The 26,465-nt window shown below is 38.6% G+C and overlaps 1 pseudogene; it reads right to left on the bottom strand.

Annotated features, from left to right (window-relative positions):
• Positions 1–20,978: 20,978 nt before the first annotated feature.
• On the bottom strand, positions 20,979–21,077 carry LOC114008688 (uncharacterized; annotated as a pseudogene).
• Between the last annotated feature and the right edge of the window lie 5,388 nt (positions 21,078–26,465).

The following is a 26,465-nucleotide window of genomic DNA, read 5'->3' as shown; positions in this document are numbered from 1 at the left end:
ACTGGCCTCTCAATGGGCAACTGTAGTTCGAGTTCTGGCTGGTAGCTGGAAACTCATGACAGGCATGTGTGTGTGCATGTCCAAAATCCCAGGAGGAGGATGGAGGAGAAGGTACTGTGGCATGACTGTCACCCCTTGGGGAGCGATTTTTAATTTTCCCTCTTACTGTCTCTCTTTCCGTCCAATGAGCACACATACACCCTATGGCAAACAACCTTTAAAAAAGTGAATTTTTAGCAAAATATAGCTTGATATAATAATTTCAGATTTTTTCCTTTTAATGTGACCAAAGACTTGTGTTTTGAAGTATTCTTTTACTAAACCGCATTCACTAAGTAATAACTAATTAGTTTCCATCTGGGTTATTACTGTTTTGTCATTTAAGCCGTTACAGTGTGGATAATGGCTTGTCCCTCAAAGGCTCATGCTCTGGGCCTTGGTTCCCAATGTACTGATGTTGGGAGGTGATGAGGCCTAGTGGGTGGTGATTGGATCATGGCAACTGCATCATAGGGGCACTGTCTTCATAAACAGATCGGTGCTGTGAAGTGTTCCTCAGCCCCCACTGTGTTTCAAGCATCCCTAAGTGGAGCTTGACCTGCTCTAAAGGCTTTCGTTCTACCCTCTGCTTCAGAACTTACAAGTGGCTGATCTCAGCAGCCTGAACATAGAGGCTAAATCTGGAGTCTTGCAGATTCCAAGAGTAGGCATGCAGAAGTTAAGAGCTTGGAACCTCCACCACAATTTCAAAGGATACATCAAAAAGTCTGGGAACTCAGGACCAGCAGTTAGCGTAATGGCTATGTTGCTGGACTCCCATGTAGTCGCCTGCAGTTCGAGTCCCAGTCCCGGTGTCTTAAACTCACGCCAGGCGCATATGCATGTGTGCCCAAGATCACTAGAGGAGAATGGAGGAGAAGGGATTGTGCTGTGGCCACCCCCCCCTGGGAGGTAATTTCTCGCTTTCTGTCTCTCTGTCTCTCTCTGTCTTTCTGGTGAGCACGTACACCCTATAGCAAAAACCTCTCAAAAAAAAAAAAAGTCTGGGAATTCAAACAGAAACCTACCACAGGGCAGAGCTGCAAGAGAGGGCCTTTAGGAGGTCAAAGCCTAGTGGAGCCACAGCAATGGGATGAGCACTGCGACTGAATTATAGAACTACTGGCAACATGCACTGGCCCCTTGGGAAAGCTACAGATATCAGAGTCCGAATACAAGCAGATATGTAGGCTATGACCTGTAAGGTCATGAGGACAGGGTGGTCCAGGGCCTTAGAGGTCCAACTCTCATGGGAGGATATGGGGCATCAAATCAAAGGAGATTGTTTCAAACTTCAAGATCTAATGTCTGTCCACTTGGATTTTATCGTACCTCCTCTGTCATTGAATTTTGGGACTATGTAATTTGACTTGACTTCATAGATTCAAAGCTAGAAGAGTTTGCTTTGAGTCTCAAGTGAGAGTTTGGACTTTGAAGTTTTGACTTGTGCTGGAATAAGTTAAGACTTTTGGACTATTGGAATAGGATGATTGGATTTTATAACTGAAAAATATATGATCTGTAGGGACCAATGGTGGAATGTTAAGCTTTGGATAATGGTTTTTCCCCCAAAATTTACATGCTGGAATTTGACCCTAGTGTGCAGTGACTGTATCATGGTGATTGGATCATACACATGTCTGTTATCCTCTCTGCTTCTGTCAGCTATGTCGTGACATAGACCAGCCTGATGCCAGCCTTTGGACTTTCCAGCCACCAGAACTGTGAGTCAAATAAACCTCTATTTCTTTATAAATTATCCAGTCTCAGGTATTTCTGTTAACAATGCAATAGTGGACTAAGAGAAACATGAATCTAGATTTGAAGCAATGATCCAAGTTTATTATAATACTATGAAAGTGCATGCATCATTACTACAGATATGGCACTCCTATATGATGAAGTTATGTATATAGTCAATAAACACCATTCATGGCTATGGGTAATTTTATTTTAACCATCTCTCTTCATTTTGGTCTGAGTAAGCAAGTTCTATTTGTATTGAGGTGTCTTTTTTTCTTAATGACTTTTGTGTCAGCATTAGGTTCACCAATCATGTCCTAGAAAATCTTATGAATTTCTCACTACACTGCAATAATTCCTCAAAGCTTTTTCGGAATCTTTGTGGTGCTTCAGGAAAAGATGAGAGCAACAGTGTTACTATAATGAGATTATATAACCCCAGGTAAAAGCAAAAAAAACTCAATTTAAAATTTGTCAATAGGGATAAAAGATGAATAAGACACAGCCCTTGCCACCACTACCAACAAATCATACCTGAGTTGATCTTTCTATTTTAGACTAGTGGTTGCTTTTCTTTTCTCTTGTTCTCTTTCTCTCCCTCTTCTTTCTTTCTCTCTTTCTTTCTTTCTTTCTTTCTTTCTTTCTTTCTTTCTTTCTTTCTTTCTTTCTTTCTTCCTTTTTTTCTTTTTTTTTTCTTTTTTTAAGGTTTTAGCCATAGGGCATGTGTGCTCATCAAAGAGAGGGAAAATAAGAAATCACTCCCCAGTAGGGATAGCCATGCTGCAGTCCCATTTTCTCTATTATCTTTTTGGGATTTGGGACATACATACACATGCACACAATGTGACTCTTAGGCCATCAGGTCTGGGACTCAAACTATGGTCACCTATGTGGGAATCCATTACCTTGACCACCACACCACTTGCTGGCCCCCAGTAGTTGCTTTTCTTAACCAATGAACATGGCCTTTATGCGTCTCTTGATTTGTTAAAAGTGATTTATTAAAAGGGATCAAAAAATTGTCATCCATAGCCACATTATGAACAAATTCTCATTAGATCTCTAGAATTATTGAAAATGACTTAATGTAAACTTGCACTTTCCCTCATTCACTAACCAGGGACCCTCTGGTAAAAAAAAAAATCATTGGTTTAGCAGAAAGAACGGGGGGCGGGGGGGAAAGGCTTTGAAAACTGTGGTTCTCATCTGGCCCAAATTAGTAAACTAAATGGTCTATAGGACTGCTTTCTGTCTGTGAGCAACTTTAATGTCAACATGAGGACCTGGAGCTGGGTGACATCACCAGGTCACTCCTAGCACTAAAAATATTTCCCTTCTCATGAGATTGCTTTCTAAATTCATCCCAAAAGCTTTCATTTGATATCATTTTCCAGGAAGAACCTTTTTTAGGTATTTTGCTGGCTGTAGTTTATCCTTTTATTTTACTGCTTTGGGGAACTTCTCACAGAAAATTGATATGTTCCAAAGTATTTAAAGAGGTGGGCCTGGGAGGGAAAATTTTCTCTCTTACCAATAGTATATCCTAAACTAATTCAATTTCATTTATACTGTTATTCTTAATCTCTTTGGAAATTATAATCCATTGAACTTGATGAGAATCTATTGAAATATTGTTCTGCTATTATATATAGGAGAGTGTGGTTTAGTATTTTTATTTTAACTTTTTCCTCCTCAAAATATAGACCTTCTGCCTCAGAATGACCAGAGACATTAAAAATGCAGATTCTCTGAAATGATTGAATCAAATGTTTGGGAATCTTCATTTCCAATATGTGTACTACCAAATAAGGCATACAATCATCTTTGTTTATTGAAAATATTTTTGGTGTACTTTAACAAAAATCATTATTTTATATTCAAAGAATTTGATACACATTGGTTAAGCTCCCTGGAACATTAGACAGAATAAAGGAAAAAACACAATTGACCATTTTTTTTCCACAAACATTTCTTATCTACCCCTAGTGGGGTATAAACTTATACTTGAATAGCTCATAAAATGACTTCAGCTACTATTTAAGTACCTTGGCCCCTTGCTGAGCAGCATGTTAGGTGTTCAACACCCTTAATTTGGCTTAGTTGTCTCACCACCACTGAAGAATATGTATTATTTAATTTTTTTAAAAAGAATTATTTATTTAATTTTCTTTGTTCATTTATTTATTTTAATTTAGCCAGAGAGAGAGACAGAGAGAGAGAAAGTGAGAAAGTAAGCCACCAGGTCCAGGACTCAAGCCATCGTCAGCCATGTGGGAGTGTCCAGTAACTTAACCATCACACCAGTTGGTCATCCCAGGATAAGTAGTATTAATTCTTTGTTTTGCAGATGATGAGGAGGAGGCCAAGGCTTATGTAGGTTAATCAAAGTGATTTGCCAAAATCCTCACAGCTAGTGAAGGAGTCAGTGCTAGCACTCATTCCTACACTAGATCCAGACTTGAATCCAGATTAAAGTTATTGTACTTGTCCATGATGGAACAATGAATAAAGATCATTGTTTCGACATAGACTCTTGGTATGGTTCTCGTTGATCATGTGACAGTAGGTACCACCTTCAGAATACAGTGCAGTGGTGGTGATCTGCTTTGGTAAAGCCACCTCCTGTGGTTTCCACGTTGCATGATGTGGCCTTACTATTTCACATGGCTCTGCCGTTCCTGATTTCTCTGACCCTGCTCTTTGCCCTGTCTGAGTTGCTTGGGGTCTAGTCTTTTGTTCTTTAAATAGTCTCCTCACCAACCTTTTGCCTTCTGAGCACTAGTGAAGGAGGAGAGTATCAACAACAAACAGGATTTTTAAAATGTGGGCCACGGGTCAGCAGATGATGTAGTAGTTACATTGCTGGACTCCCACATGGCTGACCGTGGTTTGAGTCCTAGACCTGGTGACTTGAAACTCATGCTGGGCGCATGTGTGTGCATGCACAAGATCCGAGGAGGAGAGTGGAGAAGAAGGGATTGTAGTGTGGCTATCCCCCCTGGAGTATGATTTCTCACTTTTTCTCTCACTGTCTCTGTCTCTCTTTCCAGTGAGTGCACGTGCCATAGGCAAAAACTTCTACAAAAATCAAAATAAAAACCAATGTGGGAAAAACAAGGACACTTTTATTTCTGGCTCAAAGCAAATTTAGTGGCCCTGACAGTGTCTAAAATGCATTTGCAATATGAATTTCAAGGCTGGAAAAAGGGATGTTCTGCTTATCGTCCTTGGCAAAGCCTTCTATTTATATACAGTTTGTGCTCAAATTTATACCTTTAAAATTTGGCATCAGTAATATCTAGGCTAATTTGCCAGGATAAGAGACCTGTGATTTAATTTAATGAGAAATTTACAGTATTAATCCTCATCTCTAAGCTAAATAAATGAACTTGATTCCAATGAGGCATTGATTTTCCACTCATTCCATAACTGCAAAGCCCAGGTGCTTTTCTCTTTATAGGAAACCTCATTTGTGTTTTGTTGAACTTACTTTAGAAAGTGTAGTTTTTACTTAATGTTCATCAGTGTGTGTACATCTGTCGTAGGTTGAATTATTGGTCTCAATTTTTTGTCCCTTGAGAGTAACTTTGCAGTTACTCTCTTCAGCTTTAAAACTGGCCATGTGACTTGTCTTGGCCAATGAGAAGTTAGCACGTGTAGCACAAAGTGGATCTTGAAACATACTTGTGCATGGGTGTTCTCTTTTGTACCTCCGCTATCTCCCTGGAAGAACTTTCTCTGGTATACTTATGATCCAAGGAAAATTAGAGACAAATGAAGTAGTCTCCCAGATCTGTAGCATAAAGTGGAATCATCCTCACCAATTCACAGATTTAAGAGAATAACCAATAACTTAAAAATACAAAACATTGGAGTAATTTGTTACACAGCAGTACTTGACTGGTGCAACATTTTGAAAACTACTTTAATGGGGCAGTCCACCAGATGAGGAAGTCAGAGTTTTCATTATAATCATTGTTCTGCCACTATTCAGATGGTTTTATGTGAGTTTCTAACCTCTTTTTTCAATTTCAATGTGTCTTCGTTAGTGAAATAATTGCACTGAAACAAGAGACAAAGAATATATACATATTTTTTAAGTTTAGAAGATTTCTAATTTGAAAATATGAGGAATCTTCTAATAGTTTATGGAAAATGCATATAGTGAAAAACAACACATGGATTTAGATTTTGGAGGGACCAAAATAAACTGCCTTATTATTAATATTAAGGTATTAATAATATCATAATTGTATTTTCCCACATACTTTATGAAATCCTCTCCTATTACCAAGTTAGTATTGAAGTAAGATTTTTAAAATAATGAATGTGCATACATAAATCACTGGGACCTAGTCTTCTCCTTGTAAGGAATTTGATCTCCTTTCAGTATGAAAACAGAGGTGTTTAGAAGATTTATTGATATAAATATAATATAAATATGATATAAATAAATATAAAGGAACAGGTTCACTGTATAGCTACCATTTTACTTCTCACCACTTTGGCAAGTTAGAATTACTGAATTATACGATTAAGGAAATTTCCAGAGACATGGACGCTATTTCTCTGTATACCTGATAGCTTTGACTGTCTGTCATTTATTAGCTATTAGAAAAATCTAATAACAAAGAATATTGGTTATCCAAAGGATATGAATTATTATATTATTAATAGAGGAACCCTATCACTATCCTTTTAGCTCAATTCAACAAGTTCCACATTTCTATTATCAAAATATGAATGCTAAATATTTTTAGTTCAAACTAATTAACAAATTAGATTTGTGGTTCATTAACTAAAAATTTCAGAGGTAGAGCAATCTTTGGGTGTGGTTAAACTGAGGTTCACAATCTATCTCTCTGCATTAATCTTTTTTACCTTCCCTGTGTGTTGGTTTTATCCCTAGTTAGTTACTCATGGTCACAAGTGGATTTAGAAGAAAAATAGGGAGACAGGTATCGATGTCACAGGGAGGTGTGGTATTGTGTGTTGAGGATGCTTTGTGGTTTTGTCAACTGTGCTGGGGAGAGATGTTCACCTGTTGACATATCCATTTTGTAAGACAAATAATAATGTGATTGAATGTATAAAAGAAAATGAAATGAAAAATTAATTAATAAAAAAATAACTCAGGATATATACTCAAATGTTTATATCAGGGTTGGAAGCATAGCTTCCCACAACTATTTGAGTAAAAGTCTTCATCCCCTTTCTGGATGAGCCCTTTCTAGATCACTCTGGCAAGAGGTCTAGGATTTTTTAAACTGGCTTAGGCCAATTGGGATTTTTTTCTGGAGCCTGATTTGGGTCAATCCTACCCCAATACATGCCTTTCTACCGTACAGTGGAGACAGTGTAAAATGAACATTGAGGTAACACACTGACCTCTACAAAGCAAAGTGCACACATGCAATGTATTTCAGTGTGTGAAATAGCTACACATATGTACTGAAACATTCATTGCATTGGCTAACTGCAGTAAACTTTCAGATAAAAGCATTTTGAACTCAAAAGCTGCAGGAGTCAGAATCAGCTAGATTTCTCAGAATCTTATCAAAGTAAGCTTTGTCACTGATACATTGTACTGTGCTTGAAAATTTAGTAGGTCATGCAAAACATTGTTAACTTGTTCAACCAAGAGCAGAATCGAGGTGGTCTTCATTTTCCTTTGGTAAATTGTTCTCAGGGCAAATAAACCATTGAAATTTGAAGAATTGAAAACAGTTTGCTGAAAAGGTGATCATAATTTCCAGATATTTATTTATTTAACAACACTTACATGGGATTTAATATTTGCAGGCACACTTTTTAGCACTTTAAAAATACTAACTGACAGATTTCTGTGGCTCTAGCTGCTTTGGAATGGGTTTGAATTACTAAACCTCTAAATTTAAGATGAGCTAAAAGCATTCCATGCCTACAGAGTAAATATGATGTCGTGAAATTTTAGAAATGAAAAATTTTAAATCTCAGAATTCTCATCATTGTTTTTACTAAGTTGGCCAACTTTTTAGCAGTGCTTAGCCCACTCGACTCTGTAGAAGTGTGTTCTCTATTATAGTATTTCTGAGACGGACACAATTGGTGACAGGACCACTGAATTAGAACTGAGATGTGCCCAAAGACTAACTTCAAGGTTTCTGAGAATAGCTTCATTTGCTAAGTATTAAATTCTATACATTATCTGTAACTACAAACATTTACACACATACCTTGTATATAAGTTCTTTAAAAGTACATTAAGTTTTTTGAGCTAATCTTGTGCTTTCTAATTTTAATTTTATAATCGTGGACCTAACACTTTAGTTGAATTAAAATACTGAGTTGATTACTCACTATCAGTATTGACATATACATGGTCCTATTTTTTGGTTATATGTTTAATTGGTAATTTTGTGTACATTCATTTGAATCTACAAAACTGACATGACTTGAATCTATTGTGTTGTTTGGGCACATATATTGGCTCCCTAAATATTGGGGGTTTTTTGCTGTTTTTTATCCGTGAGAGAGCATGTACGTACAGACTGAGAAAGAGAGGAAGAGAGAGAGATTTATTCCCTCCAAAGGCCCAGTCTTGCTTTGATCTCCTTCTTCAGTCCTCCAGACCTTCAGATCCTAGGCACTCAGGTATGTGCTTGGCATGTTTCAGTCTGACTGGGGTCAGACTTTTCTGAGTAGATGCATTGTTACTACACCAAAGAGCCAGTCCCCTAAACACTGTATTTATTTGTTTATAGTTTGCTACAGTGTATGCCTTCTTGCCAAAGAGAGACAGAGCAAGAGGAAGTGAGAAATGATCCCTTAAGGGGATGGCCACACCGCCATACCTTCCCCTCCATTTTCCTCTTAGGATTTTGGGCACACAAACACAGGTACCTGGAGTGTTTTTCGAGCCACTGGGTATGGAATTCAAACTGTGCAGTCAGCCATGTGGGATCTAGCTGCCATAATCATCACGCTACTGACTAGCTCTAAACGCTGCTTTAAACTTAAATATAGTAATCCTGCTTTATGTAGTTTTCTAGGACTAGACATTTGTTTTGTATTTAAAACTAAGAGAAATGAAAATCGAAATCATGATGAGATACCACATAACACCAGCTGTCAGGAAAAAAAAAAAACATAATAATAAGGAACAACAAATGCTGGGAAGGCTGTGGTGAAAAGGGAACCCTCTTGCACTATTCATAGAAATGTAAATGAGTACAACCACTGTGGAAAACAATATGGAGGTTCCTCAAAAACCTACAAATAGAACTACCATATGACCTAGTGATTCTACTCCTTGGTATTTACCCAAAGGACAGGAAAACAGTCAGTTGGAAAGACACATCACATCCATGTTTAGTGCAGCATTATTTGCAATTGCCAAGATATGGAATCAACCTAAATGCCCAAGAACTGATGAACCAGTTGAAAAATGTGGCATATATACACTATGGAATACTCCTCAGCCATTAGGAAGAATGAAACCCTGCCATTCCATTCAAAGTAGATGAATATAAAAGATTCAATGCTAAGTGAATTAAGTCAGAGCCTGAAAGACAAACATGGTATATCCCTACTAGGTATGTACAAAATGTCTGTCCTCGACAGCAGCAGTAGAAAGATCCAAAGATATAACAGTACATAGAAGAAGTGGAGATACCAGAAACTGTGTGTGAGAGGAGTGGATGTAGAGAGTATGTGGGAGGGGCTCAAGGAAGAAACCCTGAACAGATCATAAAGTTCTCTGTTGAAAATGGTGTTTACGGTGATATCCTTGATTTAGTTGTCGTGGACCTTGAAAAACATATCGTGTGTTATAGAGATGTACAATGACTGAATTTAAATAATAAATTACACATTAATTAATTAATTAAAACGTTCAAGATAAATATGTCTGCATAAAAGGTAATTCAAAAAGTAGGTGAGTATTGCCAAAGTAAATATTTTTCTAACTCATAGGCTGTCTTGGGATGCTGACGCCAGTTGGATTTTCCCACTTGGAAGATAGTGGGAGGCCCTAAGGCTGCATTAAAAAAAAAAAAAATGAAACTGGGGACCAGCAGTTAGCGAAATGTCTATGCTGGACTCCCACGTAGTCGACTGTGGTTCGAGTTGCGGACCTGGTGGCTTAAACTCACGCCAGGTGCGTGTGTGTGCATGCCCAAGATCCCTAGAGGAGAATGGAGGAGAAGGGATTGCGGCGTGACCATTGCCCCTGGGGGGTGATTTCTCGCTTTCTGTCTCTCTGTCTCTCTCTGTCTGTCTGGCGAGTGCATGCGCCCTATAGCAAAAACCTCTCAAAAAAAAAATGAAACTTGTATTTTCTTTTAATCATACTACTTTACTGAATTTATTTATTAGTTCCAACAGTTTTTCTGTCGAGTCTTTAGGATTTTTAATAATACATATAGGATCATGTCATGTACAAACAGGGATAGTTTAATTTTTCCAAGGAGTATTATACCTAGGTGAGGGTAATTCTGTGAATATTAACAAGACAGGGAGAAGTACAGGCCCTTACTGAGATAATTCATTCAGATCAGAATATAGGCTGGAAAGGGGTATAAATTGGCTCCCCAATCAGACTCTTCAGCGATTTTAGCATGAAGTGAAGACACCTGAAATTTAGAGTGCTTTTTAAGACCCTCAAATGCCTATTGAGATTTCCAGCTGTCTTCAAATCGTATCATGCGGTGGTTGGAATTTCAAGTGCTTTTCCAAAACCTCCTACCTTGAAAGCTCTGGACAGCCTCCTCTTGGCACCACATCAGTGTAATTTGTATACGCCCATCTCCTGGCGCCTGGGGAGTGAATGATGAAATATTCATGCTGGTGACCATTCGTTTTCTCTCCACTAAAAGCCTCTGCTATCATCTCCTTGAAAGGGAGTTATGGAATTTCCCTGCTGTTAAATGCCTGTGCTTTCATTAAAAAAAAAAAATAGAGTTCACAAAATCAAGTTTCCATTTTCAGTAAGTTTGGAGTGGATCCTAGATAACACTTATGACAACTTTTCCTGTGACCTCCTTTGATCATTTCCAAACCCCCAACAGAAGACTCGCTTGATTACCGATCTTGGAACCTTCCTGTGGTTGGAAAAGTATCCTTGTCTCGTTGGTTAATGAATGTGTCAATTCAACTCAATGAGATACATTTCTATCTCACTTTGTAACATCCTAAGACTCCTTTGAATATCGATGCTGAGATAGCAGTTTAGAACTTCTGGATTATTCCAAAGTTAGCTCTCTTATAACACGGCAAGGCCAAGGGCATAAAAATAAAGGGTTAATTTTAAGTAAGTAAATTTGTAACTGAAATAGAAAACAACCTACTGGGCCAGGAGGTGGCATGACGGTGGTGGCACTGAACTCCCACATGGTCAACAGCAGTTCGAGTCCTAAACCTGGGGGCTTGCTTGCTTTCTTTTTTTCTCTCTTTCTCTGTCTCTTTCTCTCCCTGTCTCTCTCTCTCTGGTGAGCACATGTGCCGTGTAGCAAACTGAAGAATAATGATAAATACAATGAAATTAATAATTCTTAAAAAAATGGTTTAGTCTTCAATGCTTCAAACACGTTTTCAATCTCAAAGGAAACTGGTTAATTCATGTTTTGTGTGTCTACTGTCAATCATTGCTCTTGTAATTTCACCAACCACCTCAGCTAAGCATGAAAGAAAAACATGACTAGGATTGTGCTTTGTGGGTTTTTTTTCCACCTTTTTTCATTTTAATTTTTTATATACACTCAATTCTATTATTTAGCTTACAAAGTGAACATTTCAATACGTGAACATTTCTCCCCAGTCCAGTTGATCAGAATATCTCCAACCAATAACACCACTCCTCCCCATCCCGTCAATGCTCTGTCTCCGTATCCCTCCTCCAAATGTCCTTCCTTATGTCTCTCTTCTCCACACCCTCCACTTCTGGCACTAACCCCCATCTCTTGTGGGGTTTTTGGTGAGCTGTTTGGGCTCCTGCCTAGGATGTAGATTCAGGCAGTTTATTTGGGAGATGAAACCCAGAAAAAAGTGAAGGTAGAGTTAGAGTGGGAGAGAGGAGGAGGAGAAGATGGCAACAGTAGCAACAATAATAAATAGAGTGTGTTGGGACCAGCGGTTAATGTAATGGCTATGTTGCTGGATTCCCATGTAGTCCACCATGGTTCAAGTCCTGGACCCAATGGCTTAAATTCACAGTGGGCGCATGTGTGTGCATGCCCGAGATCCTGAGAGGAGAGTGGAGGAGAAGGAATTGTGGCATGGCCATCCCCCCTGGGGAGTGATTTCTCACTTTCTGTCTCTCTGTCTTCCTGGAGAGTGCATGCGTGCTATAGCAAATCTAAAAAAAAAAAAAAAAATAGAGTGTGTTAGTGCCATGATTACTGCTGGGGCTACTGAGTTTAATCTATGGCCAACCCTCTAAAAAATCAGATTCCAAGGGACAAGTTAATGATAGGAGCATCCACTGAAACCTCCTCCCCACTGTTTAATAGTTGCCCCAGAGTCTAACCTTTCCTACCCTTTCAGCTGCTTTTTTTTTTGTAGGGAATGACACAGTTTCAGAACTTCGGAGAAGTCTGTGATACAGAAGAATTGAGAGAAGTTGAGGGCATTGTTCATGTGGGTCTCAGAGATATGTGTGAAACCCTCTATTACAGCTTCCCAGAAGTAAGACATAGGATGAATGCATAGGATGATGGCCCCAAAAACATCTGCCACAGTTACAAAGGACCTTCAGATAAGGGATATTAAAATTTCCCAAATAAGCACAGAAGAGAACATGGGAACAAATACAGAGTAGAAAAAGGAGATGCTTTTCACAAAGGTGAAGGAAGGGGACTCAGCGGCAGAGCAGCTTTTGCTGTGGAGACAAGGTCCAAGCACGGTCCTGTGTGATATCTTATACCCACCTCGGTTTTTCACCAGTCCCCGTCACACACATCTGCTTTCCCTCCTCCGCACCTCTGCCAAACTCCTCTGCCAGCCCTTCCCTCATACATATCCTATCTGACCTTTGAAGCACACTGCACTCAGCTCCTCCCTGGCTTCTCCTTCAGATGGCACACTTTGTAACCAGAATAAATCTCCCCTCCACATTCTCACACCTCTATGTTTTCATTCACTCACTCATTCATCCATTCAACAACGATTAAGTGCCTACTCCTTGTGAACTTTGGATGAACGGTATCGTATACTAAATCCTGTGAAGCAAAGGCGAAGTTTAAACTGTCTATGCAGTGGTTGTATGGTTCCTAGACTAACAGTATCAGCATTTCCTGGAATCGCCTCAAAAATGCCATCTCTGGATCCCATCTCTGACCTACTGAGTCAGAAACGCTGGGGATGAAGCCAATGTTCTCTGTTTGAACCAGGCTTTCAGGCGATTCTGAGGCATGCAGTGGTTTGAAATGTGTAAGATCCCCAGTATCTACCCACAGTAAGCAGTCAATACATATTTTTTCCGTTGGATTAGATTTAATATATTGGCAGGGGCATCCTGGACTAAAGTCTGGGTTGTAAGAGAAATAAATTCTTCTGAAGTTTAAAGACTCAAATGACAAAGGACACTTCCATGTACCAAAAGAACAACACATTCACCCACGAGGCAGGTTGGCAGCTTCTAGAGAATCATATAAATAAGTGTAGAATTGCTGGCCACAGCATCCTTAAATGGACACTCACCTACCCCAGTCCATAGAGGTCTCTAGGGCCATGCGTCTGTCCTGCTTGTGAATGACAAGGTCTATGTGGGTCAGTGCTTCTGTTAAGCTCCTTGTGCTCTGCCAGTCATTAGAACATAGCCATTTCATACAGGGGAAACAGTTTACACTTAGGAGGGGAAAAAAAAATCTCAGGGTGACTCTTAAATCTCAAGACTAACTTTTTCCCTCGTTGGGTCAAGCTGTTAGGCAACTGCATCAAAACTTGTTGTTGCTAAGGCAAAAAGTTTGTCAGTGTGTTACACTGAAGCCCAAATTTGTACATGGACTCCCTAAATATAGGATCTAGTTTTCTTGGGTTGCTTAGTTTTGTATTTTTTCCTGTACCTTTTAGCTTCACTATCTGGACTAGGGATGGAGAAACCACATAACTTTTCATGCCCTCGTAGCCCACTTAAGCCATTTTTCAAAGTATGTCACAGTTGCTTCTTATTTTAAAAGCAACTGAAGAAATTCCAAGTAACCTTTGTAGTTTGATGGGGTAAAGGTCAAGGAAGAAAGGGCACTTTCTCCTGAGTCACAGCCAGAGGAATACTCTGGCTGTTACAAATCTGTCTCAGGGTTAAGCATTTGTGGCTTTACTGTGAAACATGAGAGATTTTGGAAGATATATACGAGCACTGGCGAGAGGAATTCCCGGTGGATAAGAACGTTGCTTTTGGTCACGATTCTTGGCTTCTGCCCTCAGAATGGAATCATAGCCATCTGTAATCATTTGCAGAAGCTGTTTCCATCCTTCGCCTTCTAAGAGGGGTTTTCCATAAAGTGGCAGAGCAGTTTTCCAATAGATGCAGGTGGTTACATCTCGTCTTCTCAAAGAAGTAAATGGTGGAAATAAGGGACTAAATAGACAAATTATTAAGTGGAAAGACTTGTTTTGTCCTACTATCTTGTTTAGAAAAACACTTAACTATCTTCCTCAAATACTAATCTCTGGACTGCCATTTTATGGGCACTAATTCAACTTCCAGCTGTCATATCTGCAAACCTTCCTACTTTTGGTACTCATTCTCTTTGCTTTGCTTTTTTCTTTATTCTTTTCTCTTCTCTCCTCTTCTCTCCTCTTCTCTCCTTTTTCTCTTTTATCTCTTCTCTCTCTCCTCCCCCCACCCCCTTCTCTCTCCTTTCTTTCTTTTGCCAGAGGGTGCATGCACTAGCTAAAGAGAGGGGAGAGACCCCATAGGGCATGGTCATGCTCCTCTATTTCATCCTCCTTTCAGAATTTTGGTCACATACAAGCATACACTCAGCTACTCAGTGTGTTCCTCAAGTCACTGGGTCCAGGGAACCAGTAGTTAGCGTAATGGCTACGTCGCTGGACTCCCATGTAGTCGACCGTGGTTCGCCTCCCGGACCCGTTGGCTTAAAACTCACGCCGGGCACATGTGCGTACGTGCTCAAGATCCCAGAGGAGAATGGAGGAGAAGAGATTGCGGTGTGGCCAACCCACCTGGGGGATGATTTCTCGCTTTCTGTCTCTATGTGTCTCTCTGTCTGTCTGGCGAGCGCACGTGCCCTATAGCAAAAATCTCTCCAAAAATAAAAAAATAAAAAGTCGCTGGGTCCAGTATATCAAAACCATGTAGCTGACTATGTGGTACCCAGCCATTTTAACCACCACATCACCAACTGGCACTCTCATTCTGTCTCAGTTCTCATCTGCTACACTAGAGAAATGGGCTCTCATCCTATCTAAATTCAATTTTTCCACCTGTGTTTTGAGTTCTTTCTCCCTTTTCTTAGGAAATAGCCACCCTCAAGGAATCAAGATTCTGTTTCTCCTTTGTATATTTACCCATTTCTCTCCCTACCAGATACTTTCTATTGATATATAAACTTACTTAAAACTTTAACATCTATTATTATTATATTCATGATAGTGTCTGAGTGCTTGAGAGACAAAAGAGAGAGAGACAGAGGAAGAAAGAAAAACATACTTGACAGAGGTTGGCCATGCTATGATTTCCTTCTTCCAGCCTTCCAGCTCACCAGAGTCCTGGGCACATGCACACACAACTTGGCTTACTTTCAGGGCAACCAGGCAGTGTACTTGAATCAAAGCATGTGACTTCCAGCTCTGTTATCCAATATGTTATAGACTGTGCCACAGAGGCCGAACCAAGACTGTAACATCTTAAAAAGCAAAATCCTACTGTAAAATCATTTCTCTCCCACTGTAACTCCTTGTCTCCTTCATCTTTCAAAGCCACATTTCTCTAAAACCATCTCCAATCATTTTCTCACTTTCAGCATACCATGTGGCTTCCACATATAGGCCATCAATGTTTTGTATGCCACGTTAACCAGTGAACTTTTTTTTTTCAGTTTATGGTTTTGATTTTGTTGACTTTGACTTTGTAGATCTCATTTATAAATTTAGTTATTTCTTTAAATTTAAATGTAATCACTGTACATCTTTACAGCGTACAACATGTTTTTTCCCAGCCTGAAAAAGGTGCATATTATTCAAGTCAAAGTTATTGCCGTATACATTGTCACCAACAGATAACATCTCATTTTTTGATCTATTATATATATTTGTTTTTATTTCCTCTGACCCCCTCTTTCTTTCTCATCACCTATTACCCAACCCCTATAACCCAACCCCTCCTATATTGTCTTTAGTATGTACAGTTGGGCACCATGCTATTATATTGTACCTACCAATCCTTCAGTTCCTACTATAGGTGCAGACATTTGGTATATATTAACTGGGGACATGCAATGTTTACCTTTCATAATCTGGCTTACTTCACTTAGCATTAAACCTTTCATGCTTGCCTACTTTATATCAAATGTCAGGGTCTCATTGTTATTTTATGGCTCAGTAGTATTCCATAGAGTACAAGTGCCACATTTTTTTAATCCACTCATCCATTCTTGAATATTTGGGTTAATGCCATGTCCTAGCAATTGTGAATAATGCTGCAATAAACATGGATGTGCAAATGTTTTTCTGACTATTTTCCTATCCTTTAGGTAGATAATCTAAGAGTGGAATTTCTGGTCAAGTGGCAGTTTTATTTGTAGGTTTCTGACGAACTTTCATCTTATTCTCCACAGTGGTTGTAATAATTTACATTCACATGGATAGTTGAAGAGAGTTTTCTTTCAATCACAGCCCTGCCAGCACTTATCATTCCTTAAATGTTTTACCCTTAGCCATTCTGATTGGGGTTAAGTGGTATCTCATTGTGTTTTTAATTTGCATTTCACTTATCATAAGAGGCATTTTTTCATATGTATCTTGACAGTTTATATGTCTTCCTTGGAGAATTGTCTGTTCAGTTCATTTACCCATCTTTGAATTGGATTGATTATTTTTTGTGAGTAAGTTGGTTGAGTTCCCTGTATATTCTGGTAATCCATACCTTACGTGAGGCATAGTATTCAAATATATTCTCCCATTCTGAGGGTTGTATCTTCACCCTATTTATTGTTTATTTTGCTGTGCAGAAGCTTTTTAGCCTGAGGTAGTCCCACTTGTTTATTTTCAGGATTATTACCTGTGCTTTGGGGGTCTTATTTAAAAAGTCTTTGCCAATTCCAATGTCTCAAAGAGTTTCTCCCATGTTTTCCATCAATAGTTTTATAGTTTGATATGTTATGTTTAGATCCTTGATCCATCTTGAGTTGATTTCTGTTAATAATAAGAGATAGGGATCCAGTTTCATTTTTGTGTGGGCAGATATCCAGTTTTTCCAGCATAATTTGTTGAAGAAATTTCTTTGCTCCACTGGCTTGTCCTGTGCTCTTGGTCAGCAATAAGTTGGCTGTATGCTTGGGGGTTTATTTCTGGGTTCTTAATTCTGTGCCATTGGTCTCTCTGACTGTTTTTCTGCCAATTCCATGCTGTTTTGATTATCACAGCTTTGTTATATATTTTGAGGTCAGGAAATGAGATGCCTCCCACTTCTTTTTTTTTTTTTCTCACAGTATTGTTCTGGTGATACAGGGCCTTTTATGATTCCAGGCAAATTCTATGATTTTTATTTTCTCTCTGTGAGGAATATCCCTGTTAGTTTGATTAGAATTGTATGGAATGTATCGATTAATTTGGGAAGGATTGACATTTTAAGTATATTAATTCTTCCAATCCAGGAACATGGAATAGCTTTCCACATTTTTATGTCATTTTCAATTTCTTTTTATAGTTTTTCATAGTTTTCCTTGTAGAGGTCTTTTACTTTTTTGATTAGGTCTATTCCTATGTATCTTATATTTTTTGTGGCTGTTGTAAATGATATTTCTCTCTTCAATTCTATCTCAGTTTGTTCATTGTTGGTGTATTTTTACAAATCATCTCTTCCTGTGTTTTCCTAGACAGTAGCTCTCCTGATTTTCTGCCTCTTTTTGGTCACTGCTTCCCAGTTAGCCATTTTTAGGTCATCTTCTTCATCTGAACCCTGGATTTTCTCCAAGCAGAGTGTTAGATCCATTCTTCTTCCAATCCTATATATTTTTCCTGGACAAAGTCATCGATGCTCATTATTGCAATTATCAACAATAATCTAACTCCTAAATAGTCACCTTTAATTCAGAATTCTCCTTCTTTGTAGCCCGAATGCATATATTCTATGTTCCTGCTCAATTAAAAAAATCTGAGTAACTCTCAGTTTAAAACTAAACTTATAGTGACTATACCTCAAACCTAGTCACCTTCCAGAACTCCTTGAATAAAGGAGACTTAGCTGCATATGTCAGAAACCTAGCAGTCCTTTTTGACATCTTCGTCTACTTCTCTGATCTCCCTTATACAATATAACACATCTTTCTTCATGGATTACAGACATTTTTCCTCCAGTGCACTGTTTGTATATGTCAATATCGCTCTGTGTCCATTCCTACTATCCTAGAGATAACTATCATCATCTCTCACTTAAAAATCAGTAATGGTTTACAGCCAGGTATTGCTGCAGTAATTCTCCTATAAAAATTTCCCATTGCTCCCAACATAAGAAACAGCATGGCTAATATGACCTATGAGACTTCTCATGCCTTTAGTCACATAACCTTTGCACAGTCAGTCTCATCTTCCCTGCCTCTTTTTCATCTTTTTGCCTGGTTAACTCCTCAGTCACCCTGTGGATTTCAACACAGATTACTTTATGAGGAAAGTGCTTCCTGATCCCCTCTGGCCTTGATTAGTTTTTTTTTTTTATTATTATTATATTGTACATGCTAACAGAACTGTATTCTTTTTACTTCATTGTCTTAATTTTTATATTCATTAACATGATTACTTGGTTAGTATCAGTCTCACTCACTAAACAGCAATTTCCACAAGGGCAGGGACTATGTCTATTCTTTGTTCACCATTATTTTTACAATCCCATGTGCTTAATAGGTATGCAAAAAACATTTATCAAATTGAGCATTTGCTTCTAAGTTCATCTGTGTGTTAGGGCAATGATTCTACTTAATTCTCACTTTGGTCTCCTTGTCACAGATACGTTTATGGTTAGTCTTAGTCTGTGGCTAGGAGTACAATGGGTAGACGTAATCTCCTAGCCAACTGTCATTTCTTTGTTGCATGGGAATTTAGGGGCATTTATTTAAAAAATTGCTTGACAACATGAATAGCACTATTTAAAAAGGGAGAAGGAAAGAGGGATTAAAAATAGTCACTCTTTGAAAATTCATAGTGTCTACTCCTGTGACACTTTAAAAGTGTGTGCAGAGACAAGTATACTCTGGAAAATCAGCACAAACCCAATCTTTATATTTCTATCAAAGTCGAAACTGACAATTGCTTGTGTTTATAGGAGCACTGCTTTTGTTTTGAGAAAAAACAGCATTCTGATGAGGCTGTATTTTTACAACATTTTGAACCATGACAGGGCAATTAAAAGTTCATTCTTGTTCACTGAACACCTATTGTTTTTAAGGCACTATGCTATGTTCTTTAAATTAAAAATGACCTCTATGGTTCAGAGAGTGATTTTGGCAGCTCTGAAGGTCCATTTTGCATCCTCTAGTCCTGAGAGGGGCAAATGGACCAGGAGGAAGTAACCACCCAAGGAAAGCTTTGCATGACGTCAGAAAATTTAGAAATTTTGCCTGGCAGTGCATTAATTACACTACCCAATTGGTTCTCTACTTCAATACCAATTTAATCTCCAGTTTAATTTGGGTGTTTTTACTGCCAGTTCAGGTTTGAATTTTTGGCATGTCAGTTTGGTCACCCAAAGGGTGGTTTCCAATGAAAAAGGATTGATTAAGTAAGAGCTAGGCAGAGGCTATATCTGAAAAGTTTTTTGAGTTTGTTTTTTTTTTTAATGCCCCAATTATTTTCAAAAAGTCTTTATTTAGCCTCTCAAAGTTTGTCACTTTGATGGCTTTTTTGAAGGGCATTCACATTTAAGTCATAAACCTCCATGAAACTTCTTTTTTAAATACTTTAATATGCATTATTTTATTCTGTGTGTGACTGGGAAAAAAATAAATCACTAGAAGACATTAGCAAAGCTGAGGACAATGCTCATTACTACTCAAGGGTCCTAGTATTATACTAGTCATTTCATTTCCAGTTTGAGCATTTCGAACTAATTTGCACAAAACTATTTTTTGTATCCCTATAGAGTTTCCCTAATTAATTTGGGGAAGAGGCATTTTCAGTGACACAATTCAGCGTTCTAGGAAATGTTGGTGTCACCTTGATTCTCATAAATGATAAGGAAGATGAGTTCAGGCAAAGGGAAGTAATTGGGGCTTGAAACAAGATTCCATCTTTATCTTAGCTTCATGCCTACCAAAATAAGCTACATTTTAAGCAGGGGTTTCCTTTTCATCATTTTTGGCACTCATTTTATTTTCCATATTTTATTTTTATACAAAGGTGCACTATTGCATAATAGAGAGTTTCAAACATTCAGCTTCCAAATGTTCTCGTATGAAAGAATGAAACTATTTCTACTGGAAACTAGAAACCAATAATTCTGTAAAAAGCAAATTATTTAACTGTCAGATTTTGGCTTCATGAGATGCTGTAACAAGTCTGAAGCCTCTAGAAATGGTGTGAAGCCAAAAACAGAGGCAATTAAGCTGGTTCGAGGCCTATTTTATGGCTAAATTTTCAATTTCACAAAGTACAGTACAAAAATAAGGACTGCCCTATTGTATTTTGATTTTTTTTTCGTTTGTTTGACAGAGAATAGCTTTGACAAGCCCAAGAATGAAATCCCCTTTCAGCTAGGAATCAAAGATGATTTATATCCCAGAATAAACTTTGGTCCAGAATCATCAAGCAGCTAAGTGATCTTTGGAAAGACACTTCACCTCCCTGGGCTTCGATTTCAGCATCTATAAAATTACGCCTCTGGATTCTATAATTGCTGTTGTGTCTTCCAGTCTTGAATGTCTATGATAACACCTAGAAATCCCTGTCAGCTCAGAAAATGTACACATTGGTACTGGTGCTATAAGAGACCAATCAATACCATCATATGTAAAAGGCCAAGGCAGAATGGTGTCAGCCTGGTCAACAATCATGACAATAACTATCTTAAATTTGCAAAAGAGGCCATGCTAATCTTCTCTGTATTGTTCCAATTTTAGTGTATGTGCTACCATCTTTATAACTTATTCTTTCTCTTGCAGTAGCACTGTAAGGACACAGGAAGAAAGGTCTTGAAGTTTAATGACTTTTTTCTACAGTTCTACTTCAGTAAGCACTCAATGCCCTTTCTCTTTCTTTGGAATACCACGGAGGAAGTGGTGGTACACAGGTCAGAGGATGGACTCTAGAAACTTATGTGCTTCAAATCAACTGTGTAGTATGGGTGTAATTTGGGTAATTGCATAGGCTTTCTATCTACAGAGAATAATAATCCACCTTACAAAGACTGAAGGTGTGTGTGTGTATTTCACTATGTGTATATATTTGGCTCTGGTTGTATGCTAATTTTCTACCCTCTTCCCAAGAAGCAGAATAGAATCTCAGCATTTAAAATCCCTGGGATTATTTAGGGGAAGAAAAGCATAAAGATGGCTCTAAACCCAGGGCTACAAAGGTACCGGGATAATCCTGAGGAAGTTATTTAAACCCCATGAGCTTCAGTTCTCTCACTTAAATAAAATTGTGTGTGTGTGTGTGTGTGTGTGTTTATCTACCACCTACAGAAAAGATGAATTATAAAAAAAACTATAGTCCAAGGGCTAGCCTATAACATAGTGGTTAAGGCAGCTGGATATCTAAAACTGCAAAGTTTGAGTCTGGACATGTCAGCTTGATGACTGAGCCAGGTACGTGTGTGTGTTCTCAAAATCCCAAAAGGAGGAAGAAATTGAAGAGATGGGTTTGTAGCATGACTATTTCCCATGAGGGCTGCTTTCTCACTCTCTCTGTCTCTCTCTGGCGAGCACACATGCTCTCTGCCTACAATTTTTTAAAATGACTGTCCATTCTGCTACACTTACTTTTATAATATGAATTGGTTTATGTTGATTGTTAAATAGGGGAATTTCAAAAGTCATGTTAGTTTATAGGCATTTTCCTTGGAATATAATCTTTTGGACCACAAAGTAACTGTAGCTAAATGCTAAGTATATCAACATGGCTGAAAAGAGCCAGACTCAAAGCAAAGAGGTAATGTACATTATACTCATTTTCCTTCACATTCTGTCTCTCGGCTCAGTTTTGTCATGTGCTCTGCTTAGCAATTTCCCCTTAATTCAGCAGGTGAAACTTCTCTTCGTACACTATTTCATCAAACCACTTTTATCATTTTAAAAAGATGAAGTCTATGTTATTTTAACTAAACCAGCGTTTTCTTAATTAGTATTGTGTTCATGCTTGCATTACTGAGGTGAAGAGGTTTTAAGTGGTCTTCTCAAAGTCTGCTTTTCCCATTATTCTGTTATTTCTGAAATATGATTTTTCAGAAAATGTGTTTTCTTTATTTGCATGATCACATTATTATAGAAACACCTATAAATTAGACCATGTATATAAAATATCGAGCATATTGCTCAGCATACAGATTTTTAAACACTGGACTCCCCACTCTTTCAAGATATCAATATGAGGAATAAGCCCAGCACTATAGGCAGATAAGTGAGCCAGATCCCTTATGGCTAACTCCTGTTCAAATTCTGACTCCAGTGACTTGAAAACCATGTTGGGTGCATGTGGATGCATGTCAAAAATCTTGACAGAATGAAAAAATAGAGAAGAGATTGCCCTGTTGGGGCATACTTTTCCCCTCTCTTTCTCTTACTGTCTCTCTCTGGTGAACATATGTGCCCTCGGTAATTTGCAAAAGATGACAAAGTAATAAATTAACAAAATTTAGAGTCTCTTAGAACCATAGGATGTTTTCTGCATCTGAAAGAAAGCACAGTTCTTACTAATAACATTGGCTAAAAGCACGAGCTATGAACGTTGGCACAATACACTTTAAAAATTATTTATGGCATGATATAAAGAAGTGTCAAGGGTCATATTAAAAGAAAAAAAATTAAACACAAGGGCTCCAGTGCAATTCTTCAGTCCACTTGGCGCCTCCCAACCAATGGGAGATTCCCCTGGACATCTGTGATTTTTCATGCCACATTACAAGTTGTGTTGAAAGCTCTCATGGAAGTTGAACTGATTAATAAATACCTGTGCGTTTTGAAAGCTCTTATGGAAGCTACTTTCTCAGCACTATTCCTGAGATCACATACATCATGCAGCAAGTGGCAGAGTGTGGCCTATAAAGAAGACTCTGAGCCGCAGCTAATAGAGGTCATTAAACACCATGTGTGCCAGGAATGGTGAGAATCCAAACTAAGTCACTGCATTTGAGTCCTGGACCAGGCAGCATAAGGAATATGCCTGGCATGCGAATGCATGTTCAGAGTCCCTGGAGAAGAAAGGAGGAAAGGGGGTTGGGGAAAGGCCAATCCCCCTGAGGGATTAGTTTTCTTTTTCTCTCTCTCTTCCTCTCTCTCTCTGTCTTTCTCTTAGGATTTTGAGTATGCACACATATACATGACTGGTGTGCTTTTCTATCTCCCACTTCTAGGACTTGAACCAGTAGTCAGACATTTGGAATCCAGTCATTTTTTTGAGAGAGAGATTTTTGCGATAGGGTGTGTGTCCTTGCCAGAGATACAGAGAGATAGAAGAAAGCAATAAATCCCTCCCTTCCCCCCCGGGGGATGGCCATGCCACAATCACTTCTCCTCCATTCTCCTCTTGGGTTTTTGGGTACACATGCACATGCTCCTGGCATGAGTTTTAAGCCACTGGGTCTGGGACTCAAACTGTTGACTACATAGGAGTTCTGTGATGTCACCATTATGTTATCTGCTGGTCCCAGGATCCAGCCATTTTAAACTGTACTACCTACTAGCCTGGGATTGGGAATAGTGACATATTAATCTTCCTTATTTTCCTAAGAATTGTTTACTTTTATAAATGCATCTATTTTTGAAATCACTTGAAGAATTCCAGTGACTTATTACATGACCAGGATCAAAGAACACTTTTTGTCTAGTAACTCAAATTGACTAGATTTCTACTGCTTTGTCTTAGAGGCTCATCCACAGGAGCTCATGCGCAAGAAGGTCAAAGGTTCAGTTACACCAAATCCATAATGACTCTCAACTTAATCTGTATCCACTGCCAGCTCTAAATATAAGAAAAATGCAAATTGAAGTAACTAAGAAACATTTGGAAGCTGATTTACTTGTCACTAACATGCACAAAATAAATTGAGTACCACTTAGCCAAGAACACTTAATTCCAAAATACAATAAAAGATGACAAAAGTCAAAAGAGCCACGTCTATTCTATGAGCAAAATAACTGTTGTTCTTGTTGCTCATCATATTTTCTTGAAATTATCAAATAAAGCCTTAATCAGAGAATGGACTATTATGTGGAGCACACGTTATTCATGGCCTTTTGCAAATGTAAAATCACACAAAACCAGGTTTGTGGTTCTGAACAGAAAGCCATGACTTAGCTACTTGAGTTTTAATACACAGATTTGTTTGGAGTCCTTTATTACTTTGTCAATATCTTTTGAAGCCTATTCTTTTCTTTTTAATTTATTTACTTTTTCCATGAGAGACAGAGAGATAGACATGCCAGCAAAGTCTTCACAATCTGATCCCACGTCTAGCCTCAGTCAGCTAGGTTCACAAGCATGTGCACGTGTCCAGTACACACACGGAAATCTCTGAACCTAGAGCATGAACCTAGACCTTCCCAGATGGTCTCAGTATTGCAGTGTTGCGTTATCAGTGTGCCCCCATGGCTGATTCCTGTTGGGGCTTATCTTTAACCCGACCCTCCAGGCTAAGTATATGAGGGAAAAAAATGAGTTAAGAATCTGACTTTATGGACCAGCAGTTAGCAAAATGGCTATTTCACTGGACTTCCATGTAGTCGACCCCAATTTGCGTCCCGTACCCAGTGGCTTAAACTCGTGCAGGGCGCGAGTGTGCGTGCCCAAGATACCAAGAGGAGAATGGAAGAGAAGGGATTGCGGCATGGCCATCGCCCCTCGGGGGGGGGGTGATTTCTTGCTTTTTGTCTCTCTCTCTCTATGTTTTGGTGAGTGCATGCACCCTATAGCAAAAACCTCTTCATGAAAACATAAAAAAAAAGGATTCTGGCTTTAAAGAGTTTATTGATGAAAATAACACTAGAAAAATAACTAGAACTTCAATTTATTGATTGCATTTTTTTTTTTTGTTCTTGGCACCATGCCTGGAGCTTTGCCCACAAAACCTTAACTTTATTGCAACTCCGGTAATGTACCTATTGTTATCTTTATTTATGCATAAGGAACCAAAGTTCATCAGGGTTAAGTCTTGTTCAAGACTGGGTTTTATGCTCTCGATCTCTTTAGCTCCACATCGTGTGTGTGTGTGTGTGTGTGTGTGTGTGTGTGTGTGTGTGGTGTGTGCCTTAAACCATTCTAAACTTCCCTTCATTTATATTCTAGCAAGAGAGATGAGATGAGACACGTGACCACACGTGAGATGGCTTTGCAAGCCAATGATCGCAAATGTGATTTCATTCACATGAATATCTAAATCTCCGTGGTTCTGAGCCCCAGGTGTTTGGCTGTAAGTCTTAAATCTCTGGGAGCCACCAGAGCCACAGCTATTAGCAGCCGACAGATCAGCCGTCTTTGTTGCTGACTAGCTGAGGCAGGAATGTATTGGCCCATGCCTTCACAGTTCCACCTCATTCCTTCCCTACTCATCTTGGCCATCAGTTTCTATTAGATACTGGAGAGATAGGAGCCCGTCTCACCTGACAATGGCAAAATGGCAATACCAGGCTTCCAGTTAATGACGTGCATGCCCAGGCACTTACAGGGGAGGTACTGGTACCTGCAACTTACTCTGAAATCCATCAAAAAGTAAGATGGCTTAATGGATGAGTAGGTGGATAGGTGTGTGTTAAATCAAATCAACTATTAATTGCAGACTCTAGGTCCTGGGTTCATGTGTGTTTAATGTAAAATTTCTTCAACTTTTCTTTATATTTGAAAATTTAAAAAATGAAATATCGAGGAAGACTGAAGCATTTTTCAAAGTATTTCAAAATCAGAGAAACATGATAGATTTTTCATGATAAAAAAGGGACATTACTTTTACTTACTTATAGTGCCAGAGGGTCATCAAGAGCTTGTCAGAGAGAGAGAGGGAGAAAGTTCTCCCCAGTGGGGCATGGTTAAGTCACGGTCCTTTCTTCCTTCATTCTTTATCCCATCAGGAATTGGGGCACTCATACACATGTACCCAGCATGTTTTTAAAGCCCTGTGGGCTGGCATTCAAACTGCAGTTACCATGTGGGATTTGACCTCCTTTGCACAGCACTTCAACATTGTACTACAGGGTCAGTCTTACTTTTATTTTTAATTTCTTTATTAACATATCACACTTACACTTCTTTGTGAGGGTATAATGTAATTTTTTCAGTACATCAATACAACCTACAATGCTTAACTCAGTGATTCCTGTACG

Source organism: Tupaia chinensis, unplaced genomic scaffold (assembly GCF_000334495.1).
Source record: "Tupaia chinensis unplaced genomic scaffold, TupChi_1.0 Scaffold000368_1, whole genome shotgun sequence".
NCBI lineage: Eukaryota > Metazoa > Chordata > Mammalia > Scandentia > Tupaiidae > Tupaia > Tupaia belangeri.
The sequence above is the reverse complement of the archived record's forward strand: the minus strand, read 5'-3'. Positions and strand labels throughout refer to the sequence as shown.